We start from the raw sequence: 10,810 nt of genomic DNA, 5'->3' as shown, positions 1-10,810 counted from the left end.
CTGGACCGTGTCTCCAAAGGTTCTATGTTCATTTTTCCACAGTCATTTTTTCGATGGATTTTTTGCCGAATTTTTTTCTTTAAAAAAAAACACCAAAATGTTTATTTTTATTTTTGGGGGTCCCCCGACACTCTGATCCCCTATTAATGTAATTCTATTCCCGAGACCCCACGCCTATATACGCTTACCCACCCCCATGTTTTTCGATGGGTTTTTTGAGTGGAAAATGCGACAAAAAAACCCATCGAAAAATGTCGAAAAAATGAAGGTTTTATGGTCATTTTTCGACAGTCATTTTTTCGATGGATTTTTTGCGGAAAGATTGATCTCAGGTGTATCTGGGCCGAAGCTTCCAGTTCTGTGAGCAGACACCCCAATGGGGGTGTCGCGGAACTTCCACCTGTGCTTGGCGGGTTCTGGGGATATTTGGACTATATTGTGGAAGCTGGGGGGCGGGGGGCTGTATCCTACAGCACGTGTGCCCGTGGGTTACAGGCCGCTGACATCCTAGGGGGGCTAGGCTAGGTGCCTGGCATCCTCGGGGGGGCTAGGCTAGGTGCCGGGCATCCTCGGGGGCCTAGGATAGGTGCCGGGCATCCTTGGGGGGCGGGGGCGGAGGCTAGGCGCCTGGCACCCTCGGGGTGCTAGGCTAGATGCCGGGCATCCTGGGGGGGGCTAGGCTAGGTGCCGGGCATCCTCGGGGGACTAGACTAGGTGCCGGGCATCCTCGGGGGTGGGGGGCTAGGCTAGGTGCCGGGCATCCTCGGGGGGCTAGGCTAGGTGCCTGGCATCTTCGGGGGTGGTGTGGGGGGGCTAGGCTAGGCTAGATGCCGGGCATCCTGGGGGGTGTCTAGGCTAGGTGCCGGGCATCCTTGGGGGACTAGACTAGGTGCCGGGCATCCTCAGGGGGGTGGGGGGGCTAGGCTAGGTGCCGGGCATCCTCGGGGGTGGGGGCTAGGCTAGGCGCCTGGCATCCTCGGGGGGCTAGGCTAGGTGCCGGGCATCCTCGGGGGTGGGGGCTAGGCTAGGTGCCTGGCATCTTCGGGGGTGGTGTGGGGGGGCTAGGCTAGGCTAGGTGCCGGGCATCCTCGGGGGGGCGGGCTAGGCTAGGTGCCGGGAATCCTCGGGGGACGGGGCGGAGGCTAGGCGCCTGGCATCCTCGGGGGGCTAGGCTAGGTGCCAGGCATCCTCGGGGGGCTAGGCTAGGTGCCGGGCATCCTCGGGGGACGGGGGCGGAGGCTATGCCCCCGGCATCCTCGGGGGGCTAGGCTAGGTGCCAGGCATCCTCGGGGGGCTAGGCTAGGTGCCGGGCATCCTCTGGGTGGGGGCTAGGCTAGGCGCCTGGCATCCTCGGGGGGCTAGGCTAGGTGCCGGACATCCTCAGGGGGGTGGGGGGGCTAGGCTAGGTGCCGGCATCCTCGGGGGGGGGGGCTAGGCTAGGTGCCGGGCAGGTGAGCCGGGGCCTTTACTCTCCAGTCATTGTGGCCGGGTTCAGTGGAGCCACGGGCTTTTTCATGAAAGCTATTTTTTGGCATCAGTTTCCAGTCCTGCACATTTTAACGGACTCAACTAAACTCTGGAAAATGTGTTTTCCCGGAAGAGCTGGAACGAAGAACTTGGTGATAGGTCACAAGAACCGCGGTGCTTTCTGGGAAGATTTACGCAAATGAAAATGAAATTTTATCATAGAAGAGTTGATCTGTTCTCAACTTCAAAAAATCTTCTCGTCCGATGTAACATACGAATACTAATTATAATAACATCAGATTTTGCAACAGTGCTTCAAGCTGGATGTGTGTCGCTACCAAGTGATGTAATAATTGGTGTCTTGATTTCCCAGTTTCTCGACATAAACGATACCACGTTTGCAGTGTATTATTATTTTTTTTTGTTCCTGGTCTTTTCGTTAGCTTTCATTCCTTTTCTCTTTCAGGCATCTGATATAGAGGACCTAGCTCCGAGAATCAGAGGAGCGCTATACGGAAAATGTGTTGCGGCAGAGGCGTCACCAAAGTGGGCTGCTGTATTTATTTATGTATTTGTTTTTGCGTGTATTTCAGCGCGAAAAACCCTCGGGCATCTAGGCGCTAGTTACAGTTCGTGCGAAGTGGCATTGTGGGTAGTACGGCATGGCTGGCAGAAAGCAGGCGGCGGCGGGGAATGGCCGAACGGACATCTAATGGGGGGAGTGGGTTACACAATAGCTCTGTACATAATAGCACACAGTTACAGGCTGAGCCACGTGGAGATCAAGGAATGTTCCCCGGTTTAAGCGACGCTCAGACCTTCTTGGTCAGGTGCCCACGTTTGCTTCTCTGGTCTCCAGCTCTAGGCCAAGAGCTAAAGCCGTGTTTCCCCATCGCCCCCAATCTTCCAACTCTCAGACTCTCCTCTCTCCTCCTCTTTCCGTCTAATGTCCTGCTTGTTTCTCCTTCGTTCTATTCCTCCCAGGGCCGGAACTGCACCAAAAAAAGTGGCGCGCAGTTGGACATTGTAATTCATGACTGTTCATGGTAAACAGAGAGTAGCTTTCGGGTAACATTTTGGGCGTAAATGGTTGGGAGATTGTGTATTACAACGCACATATGCAGAGGAACATATTGTAAAACTACCACCCCGTGTCATTATACTGTTCCCAGTGTCATTATAAAGTGACCCCATTAATTGGCCCCAGAAAACGAGCACACATTTGCCTGTCTTGCCTTTGGACCGGTCCTTTCCCCTCTCTCTCTCTCTCTGCGTTCCCTTTATTCCTCTCTCCCTTCCTCGCTCTCTCTATTCTTCTTTCTGAACTGTGCCTTTCTTATCTCCCCCATCGTCTCACCGAACCCCCCAGTCAGACCTAGGTTCGTGTCTCCTGCTCCTGGCATCTCCCCAGGGCCGCGGGGGAAACGCCTCTGAGGCGAAGAAGCGTTGCAGCGAGGGCCTCGCTTCACACGCCTACGCAGTGTACACAAGTATCACGTATGTTTACCTTCATGTACTGAGTGTGTATTGAAGTGCCAGGCGCGCTGTGCTAATAAACTCGGCTGCTTTATGGTCCCTCGAGGCGGGGCGGAACGCGCCTTCTCCCGCCTTTTCAAATCCTGCATCTGACGGAACTAGAGGAGGGGGTAAAATGTGGACCCTCAAACTTCAGCCAAGTGGAGAAGGAGGGAGGGGAATAGCCCCCACCCAGGCGAGGGTGGGGGCGGGGGCCTGGCGCGGTGCTGAGCGTTAGGCCGCCGACCTTACACTTGGCCGAGCGCTCTTTCTGGCGCCCCACCGCGCCAGCTCCGGGTGCTGCGGTCCCACAGCGCCGCCACGTGCCCAAGCGGCGCAGTGCAGCCGTGGTAGGTGTGTTTGAGGGTGGGAAGTAAGTGCCCACTTTGGGGAGGGCTGGCCCGAGGGGCGGGGACCTCTTTCGGGGGGCAGATGCTGTGTTCTGGGAAAGCCTCGGTCACTCCCTGCCTGCCTCTCCTCGGGAAAAAGGACCTTTTTTGCGGGAGGACGTCCCATGAAGAAAGCCTGAGTCGGCCGCTCCAGGGTCCGAGGCTCGGAGGGTCCCGGGGGTCCCGGGCTCGGAGAGCGCGTTCATTTCTCAGGTAGGAGTAACTGGGGGTTCGAATAAGCTCCGGGGTGTACACTTGGGACAGTGGCAGCCACTGCAACACTCGTCCCATCGGGACAGCGTTGACCATCAACTGCCCACTAAACGCACCCCCACCTCGCCATCAACTAATTCTCAAGCAGTAACCCTATGGGGGTCAAATACACAATAAGGAGCTGCGGGTGGGGATGGGAGGTGCCGGAGGGGCTTAGCAGGAGTGTTCTGGCGGGCGAGGGCTGCAGTATTAGGCAAAGGGGCTCCAGGGAGGGGTTGGGTGCTATCCCGGGGGTCGTGTCACTCGCGCTGCACGTGTAAAGCTGTTTGAGCGTGTAGGTGCGCCCACCGCCTTTTCAGCGAGGTGCCCAGGGGGGAGAACGGAGTGCGCGGAAGGGCATTGGGAGGGTTGGGGGCTGGCGGGGAAGAGGCATGCAGACACGGCAACTTGTCACACTCTGGGAGGTGCTTCCCAAAGAGGGACTCCTTTAGAAAGAAGGGGGAGGCAACGGGATGGTGAGGATGCGGGTGCAAAGAAGCTCCCACAGCCGAAGAACCCTCTCTATGCTGCCAAAGATCACTTTTGTTGTAAACGGGTTAATTCGTTCAAAAAAGTCCGAGGGTCCGGAGAGCGGAACTATCCGTCACCCCTGCCTGTCCGTCCCCCCCGCCTATCATCACCTCCGGCGGCCGTCACCTCCGCCTGTCCATCAGCTGCCTGTAGATAGCCACCCCCGTACCACATGTCCTTCCCGGGTCCGGACGTCGGCCTGCCGCCCGGACAGTCACCCACAGACGCCGGAGTCTCCCCCCTCCACTGCGGCCGCCAGGGGAACACCCCTCAAGCGGCATTTAGCAGCTGGAGTTCTGTTGGCGCGCCAATGATCCCCTCTACGCAACCGGGCGACTTTCTTGCTCTTCCCAGCAGGGGGCCGTACTTTTATTGGCTCATTGCGTTACTTACTGCTCACTGGGGCTGCTCTGCCTGTTTTTTGGTTCGTTACTTGCATTTCTCAACGGGGCTGCTCTACCTTTCAATACATGTGTCCTGCCGTGCGTTTAATGTACATTACCCGCACTTATCAGAAGGGCTGTGCGTCTTTTGAGTACATGCGTGTGTGTGTGTGTGCTGCCATGCTTTTAATGTACCTTACCTGCCCTTCCCAAAAGGGCTGCTCTACTTTTGAGTACGTATGTGTGTAGTGCCATGCTTTTGATGTACATCACCTGCACTTCTCAGAAGGGCTGCTCTACTTTTGAGTACGTGTGTGTGTGTACTGCCATGTTTTTAATGTACATCACCTGCACTTCTCAGAAGCAGAAGGGCTGCTCTACTTTTGAGAGTGTGTGTGTGTGTGTGTGTGTGTGTGGGCGTGTGCGCGCGCGCGCGCACTGCCATGCTTTTAATGTACATCACCTGCACTTCTCAGAAGGGCTGCTCTACTTTTGAGTACGTGTGTGTGTGTGTGTGTGCGTGTGTGTGCACTGCCATGCTTTTAATGTACATCACCTGCACTTCTCAGAAGGGCTGCTCTACTTTTGAGAACGTGTGTGTGTGTGCACTGCCATGCTTTTAATGTACATCACCTGCACTTCTCAGAAGGGCTGCTCTACTTTTGAGTATGTGTGTGTGTGTGTGTGTGTGTGCACTGCCATGCTTTTAATGTACATCACCTGCACTTCTCAGAAGGGCTGCTCTACTTTTGAGTACGTGTGTGTGTGTGTGCGTGTGTGTGCACTGCCATGCTTTTAATGTACATCACCTGCACTTCTCAGAAGGGCTGCTCTACTTTTGAGAACGTGTGTGTGTGTGCACTGCCATGCTTTTAATGTACATCACCTGCACTTCTCAGAAGGGCTGCTCTACTTTTGAGAACGTGTGTGTGTGTGTGTGCACTGCCATGCTTTTAATGTACATCACCTGCACTTCTCAGAAGGGCTGCTCTACTTTTGAGAACGTGTGTGTGTGTGTGTGCACTGCCATGCTTTTAATGTACATCACCTGCACTTCTCAGAAGGGCTGCTCTACTTTTGAGAACGTGTGTGTGTGTGTGTGTGTGTGTGCACTGCCATGCTTTTAATGTACATCACCTGCACTTCTCAGAAGGGCTGCTCTACTTTTGAGAACGTGTGTGTGTGTGTGCACTGCCATGCTTTTAATGTACATCACCTGCACTTCTCAGAAGGGCTGCTCTACTTTTGAGAACGTGTGTGTGTGTGTGTGCACTGCCATGCTTTTAATGTACATCACCTGCACTTCTCAGAAGGGCTGCTCTACTTTTGAGAACGTGTGTGTGTGTGTGTGCACTGCCATGCTTTTAATGTACATCACCTGCACTTCTCAGAAGGGCTGCTCTACTTTTGAGAACGTGTGTGTGTGTGTGTGCACTGCCATGCTTTTAATGTACATCACCTGCACTTCTCAGAAGGGCTGCTCTACTTTTGAGAACGTGTGTGTGTGTGTGTGCACTACCATGCTTTTAATGTACATCACCTGCACTTCTCAGAAGGGCTGCTCTACTTTTGAGAACGTGTGTGTGTGTGTGTGTGTGCACTGCCATGCTTTTAATGTACATCACCTGCACTTCTCAGAAGGGCTGCTCTACTTTTGAGAACGTGTGTGTGTGTGTGTGCACTGCCATGCTTTTAATGTACATCGCCTGCACTTCTCAGAAAGGCTGCTCTACTTTTTCAGTGTGCATTACCTGCACTACTTTGCTGGGGCGCTACCCTTTTATTGGTACATTACCAGCATTTCAAAGTGGATCTGCTGGATGTGCCATACAACATTACTCACATTCCTCAGCACGGTTGCTAAACGTGTATGCGTTCCTTGCCAGTACTTCTCTGTAGGGCTGCTGTACGTTGGACTGTGCATTCTATCTGCCCCCAGGAGGGCTCCTAGACTTTTAATGCACATGTTCCCGCTTCTTAGCAGGGTGGCCATCACGTTATTGGTGCATTACCCACGCTTCTGGGTGGAGCTGCCCTGTATGCTAGCACATTACCTGCATGGACCAGCAGGCCAGCCATGCTTATAATGGAGAGCACCGGCACTGCTACAATTTCAGTAGCAAAGGACTGGCTCTTCTCAACAGGGCTGCTGTACTGTACATGACACCCCACGTGACTGCTCAGGGGCACACCACAAGAGAGGCAGGCACACTTCAGAGGTCATTGTCATGGGGTGGCTGACTCTGGGGTCATTATATGTCCTTCGCACACGACACTCTCTTCCGACAGGAGTGCTGGAGATAAAACCAACAGCATCATTGAACACACATTGGCAAAGCCAGTAGGCCTGGGTGGGTGTTTCCAAGGGGTGTCCCTTTGAGGACTCTATTGAGAGTTCAAGGCCCTCTGTTATGGCAAAACCTCCAACGGGCACCCCGAGAGCTCTCTGTCAGGAGGGCTATCTCTGCGGTCGTATTCAGCACTCAGGTGTGTACTATGCAAGGAGATAACTGTGATTCCTGGGTCCTGGCCATGGAGGATCTGAGTGACCTCTGCGACCAGCCTGCTCTCTGGGACTGAGCTTGCCACCCCTGTAACTCGAGCGAGAGACCTGCTGTCTCGGGGGTTACTGGGGGCTGTTTAACCTCAGAGCTGGACCTGCTCTCTCAACCATTGCCGAGAGCTGTTCAATCTAGTGTATATTTCTAGCCTCTCAGTCATCACTGACGCCTTTGTGAAATGAGAGATAGCGCTGCTGTCTCATGCAGGGCCGAGAGGTGTATACCTTGAGAGATAGCGCTGCTGTCTCATGCAGGGCCGAGAGGTGACCTGCAATACGTCTAATCTGATGGGGAGCACAGCTGCACCAGGCGTCACTGAGATGTGTGTAGATTAAGGGATAGCGGTCATCTGAAGTGCTTCCGGGATAAGTGTCACCAGAGGGGGCGCTCTGCTTCCTGAGGTGTTACTCTCATGTCTACCAGTGTGCATCACGCGTTGGCATCCCATGGCATTGTGCCTGTTTAGCCCATCACGGCGAGTTTGCATTATGCGCAATGTGCACACCATGTCACTTTCCCCATAGGCTCCACATCGGGACCAATCGCCGTTAAGCTCACTTAACCCATCGTTGTCTGCTCCTGGCTATTCTGTACCAGCACATGTGACGATCTGTTTCCAGAAAAGAGGGAGGCCAGTGCGCCACCTGCTGGTCCAGGCCTCGATCTGCAGCGAGGCTGAACCCAGCAGTGGGGGAGGCTGCGAAGTCCCTGCTCCAGGCTTCCATGCTTGCTGGGGTGGCCTGAACTAAAACAGAACTGAAGACTGGTGGATGGAGGGTTTTGAATAAATCATAACCACCGGCTTTACTCTGGGCAACCCTCCAAACCATCATTCTTCAGGCCGCCATACCGTCAAAGGAGAAAGACCGCATGCACACCAGGCTTGCCCCCCCCAAAACGACAGTCCAGCATGAGGTGTGAGGCCCCATCTTTTCTGCACAAGACCACAGGGACTCTGAAGCATGTATAAGCCCCACTGGGCATCACCAGGGAGGCGTGCCATGGGTTTATAAGCTCAGAATTCTTGGGACTCGCATCCACGCAGACCAGACATGAGTGCAAGGCCCAGGCCACCTTCAAGCAGAGAGGCTTCTATGGGTACCTGGCAGCACTCCCCTCCAGGAACTCACTCCAAGCACACACACTTTACTTGCATTGCCCTGGTAGTGCCCCGCTTTGGACTGCCTTCAGTGTGGGTGCAGTGATGGCGTGTGTTCTGGATGCAGTGGCAGTATATTAATACATATGCAGGGGTCTGCATCTGGCTCAGTGCCAGTATTGTCTCTGTTCGAAGCACCAGCCCAAATCCTTTTCTTATACCAGTGGTAGGGCAATACATCAGTTTGTATGATATCACATAGAGGCAGGCAGAATGCCCCCGAAATGGTTAATTGTATCTGCATTGCTAATTGTATCCTCAGCACAGTGGTCAGCTATAGATGGTATTAGCCGTAGTGCAATGACAATATACGCAGAATTGCTAGCACCGGCGGATGCCAGCGTCAATGGGTTTATTCCGCTGATCGAAACCCTCATGAAAATCACTGCATTGCACCAGTGCGAGACCAGTCTAACTCTATCACTGTGCTGGATGCACAACCAGCAATGCAGTCTGGGAAATGAAAGCATTCCCCGTCACAACTCTAGCAAGCCTCGTAAAATCCCATGTCACAACATGACGGATCACGATGTGTCGTGGTATATCATGTCTTGATACGTCACAGCATCATATGCAGTGACTTGCCTTTTTATGATGTCGTGATATGTTATGCTGTGTCACGCCATGCCATATCTTATGTCATGCAATGTCACGATATTTCATATCACATGCCTTGTGAATTCATTATGTCATATCATGATCTGTCTTTACATGATATGTCAAAGCTATATTTCATGATATAAGATGGCATGATGTCATGCCATGATATGTTGTGACATCGCTAACAGATTTATATTCTCAGTCAGTTTAGAAGTCCCAGTAAGCTTGACACTCCCAGTAATCTCCTACTTCACATTCAAAGTGAATTCCATGTTTGACATTTCCAGTAAACTTGACATTCTCATTAAGCACTCCCAGATTAACATCCCAGTAAACTCCTCATTTTTATTTAAGGAAAGCTTTACATTCACAACAAACTCCCAGTTTGACATTACCAGTAAATTTAACATTCCCAGTAAGCTTAACATATCCATTAAGCTCCCAGTTTAACATTCCCACAGCACTCTCAGTCGTACACTAAAGTAAGCTTGTCATCCTCAATACGATCCCAGTTTAACATTCCACTAAGCTCCCAATTTAACATTTCAAGTACGCTTAAAATTCCCAGTAAGCTCTCAGCCTGAGTTCCCCAATGAGCTTAATTTTACTGGTAAACTCCCAGTTCAGTATTCCCGGACAGTAAGCTTGATGTTGCATGTAAAAGCTCCTGCTTGATATTCCCTGTAAGTATTCAAATACACTCCTAGTAAGATTGACATTTCCAGTAAGCTCCCAATTGGACATTGCCAGTAAGCTTCGAGTTTGGAATTTCACATAGGCTTGGCATTCCAATAAAACCCCCAGTTTGACATTCCCTGTAAATATGACATTCACAGTAAACTCACAGGTTGACATTCACAGTAAGATCCTAGTTGGACCGTTCCAGTAAGCTTGGCAGCCCCTACAATCTCCCAATTTAACATTCCTTTTAAACTCCCAGTTTGACATTTGCAGTAAGCGCCCACTTTGGCATTTCCAGTAAGCTTAATATTGCCCATAAACTCCCAGTTTGACGTTCCCAATAAGTGCTAAGTTTGACATTCTTAAGAAGCTTGACATTCCTAATAAAGTTGCAGTAAGGTTGACATTTTTCATTAAGCCCCACATTTCACGCTGCCAGAAAGCTCATAGTTTGGTGTTCCTTGTAAATTTGACATTCGCAGTAATACCCCAGTTTGACATTCCCGGCAAACTTGGCATCCCCAGTAATGTCCCAGTTTAACTTTACCATTAAACTTCTAAGTTGACATTTGCAGTAAGCACCCAATTCCACTTCTTGTAGTTGATTTGGCATTCCCAGTAAGCTCTGAGTTTCATCTTTCCTGTAAACTTGATCTTACTGGTAAACTCACAGTTTGACACTCTCAATAAGGTGCTAGTTTGGCATTACTAGTAAGCTTGATCTTGAAATTAATGTACCATCTTAAAATTCCCAGTAAACCCAAAGTTTGTCATTCCCAGTAAAATTTACATTCGCAGTATCATTGACATTTGCAGAAAGATCCTGCTTTGACATCCCCTGCAAGCTTGATCTTGCTGGTAAGCTCCCAGTGCGACACTCTAAGTAGGGACCCAGGCTGACATTCCCAGTAAGCTTGTCATCCCCAGTAATCTCCCAGTTTAGCTTTCCCATTAAACTTCCATTTTGACATTTGCAGTAAACTCCCAACTTTACATTTCTAGTAAATTTGACATTGCTAGCACGCCCCCGGTTTGACTTTTCCAGTAAGCTTTATCTTGCTGGTAAGCTCACAGGTTGCGACTCTCAATTAGGTGCTAGTTTGACATTCACAGTAAGCTTGATCTTGTAATTAATCTCTCACATTAAAAAAAATCCCATTACACTCAAAGTTTGACATTCCCAGTAAAGCTGACAGTCCCAGTAACATTGTTATTTGCAGTAAGATTCCATTTTGACATTCCCAGCAAGCTACATCTTGCTGGTAAGCTCCT

General features: G+C 51.3%; 1 protein-coding gene across 2 annotated transcripts in view; it reads left to right on the top strand.

Annotated features, from left to right (window-relative positions):
• The first annotated feature begins 3,441 nt into the window (after positions 1-3,441).
• COL6A2 (collagen type VI alpha 2 chain) overlaps positions 3,442-10,810 on the top strand; it is a 95,054-nt gene continuing 87,685 nt past the window's right edge. Inside the window, exon 1 of one of the 2 annotated variants that reach the window (XM_069616047.1) lies at positions 3,442-3,584. The gene's annotated coding sequence lies outside the window, so the exon portion shown is untranslated. The remainder of the gene's footprint in view (positions 3,585-10,810) is intronic. The other variant, XM_069616048.1, reaches the window with a different exon arrangement.

The sequence above is a fragment of the Ambystoma mexicanum genome, chromosome 9, assembly GCF_040938575.1.
Source record: "Ambystoma mexicanum isolate Mex_15411 chromosome 9, UKY_AmexF1_1, whole genome shotgun sequence".
Classification (NCBI taxonomy): Eukaryota; Metazoa; Chordata; class Amphibia; order Caudata; family Ambystomatidae; genus Ambystoma; species Ambystoma mexicanum.
The sequence above is the reverse complement of the archived record's forward strand: the minus strand, read 5'-3'. Positions and strand labels throughout refer to the sequence as shown.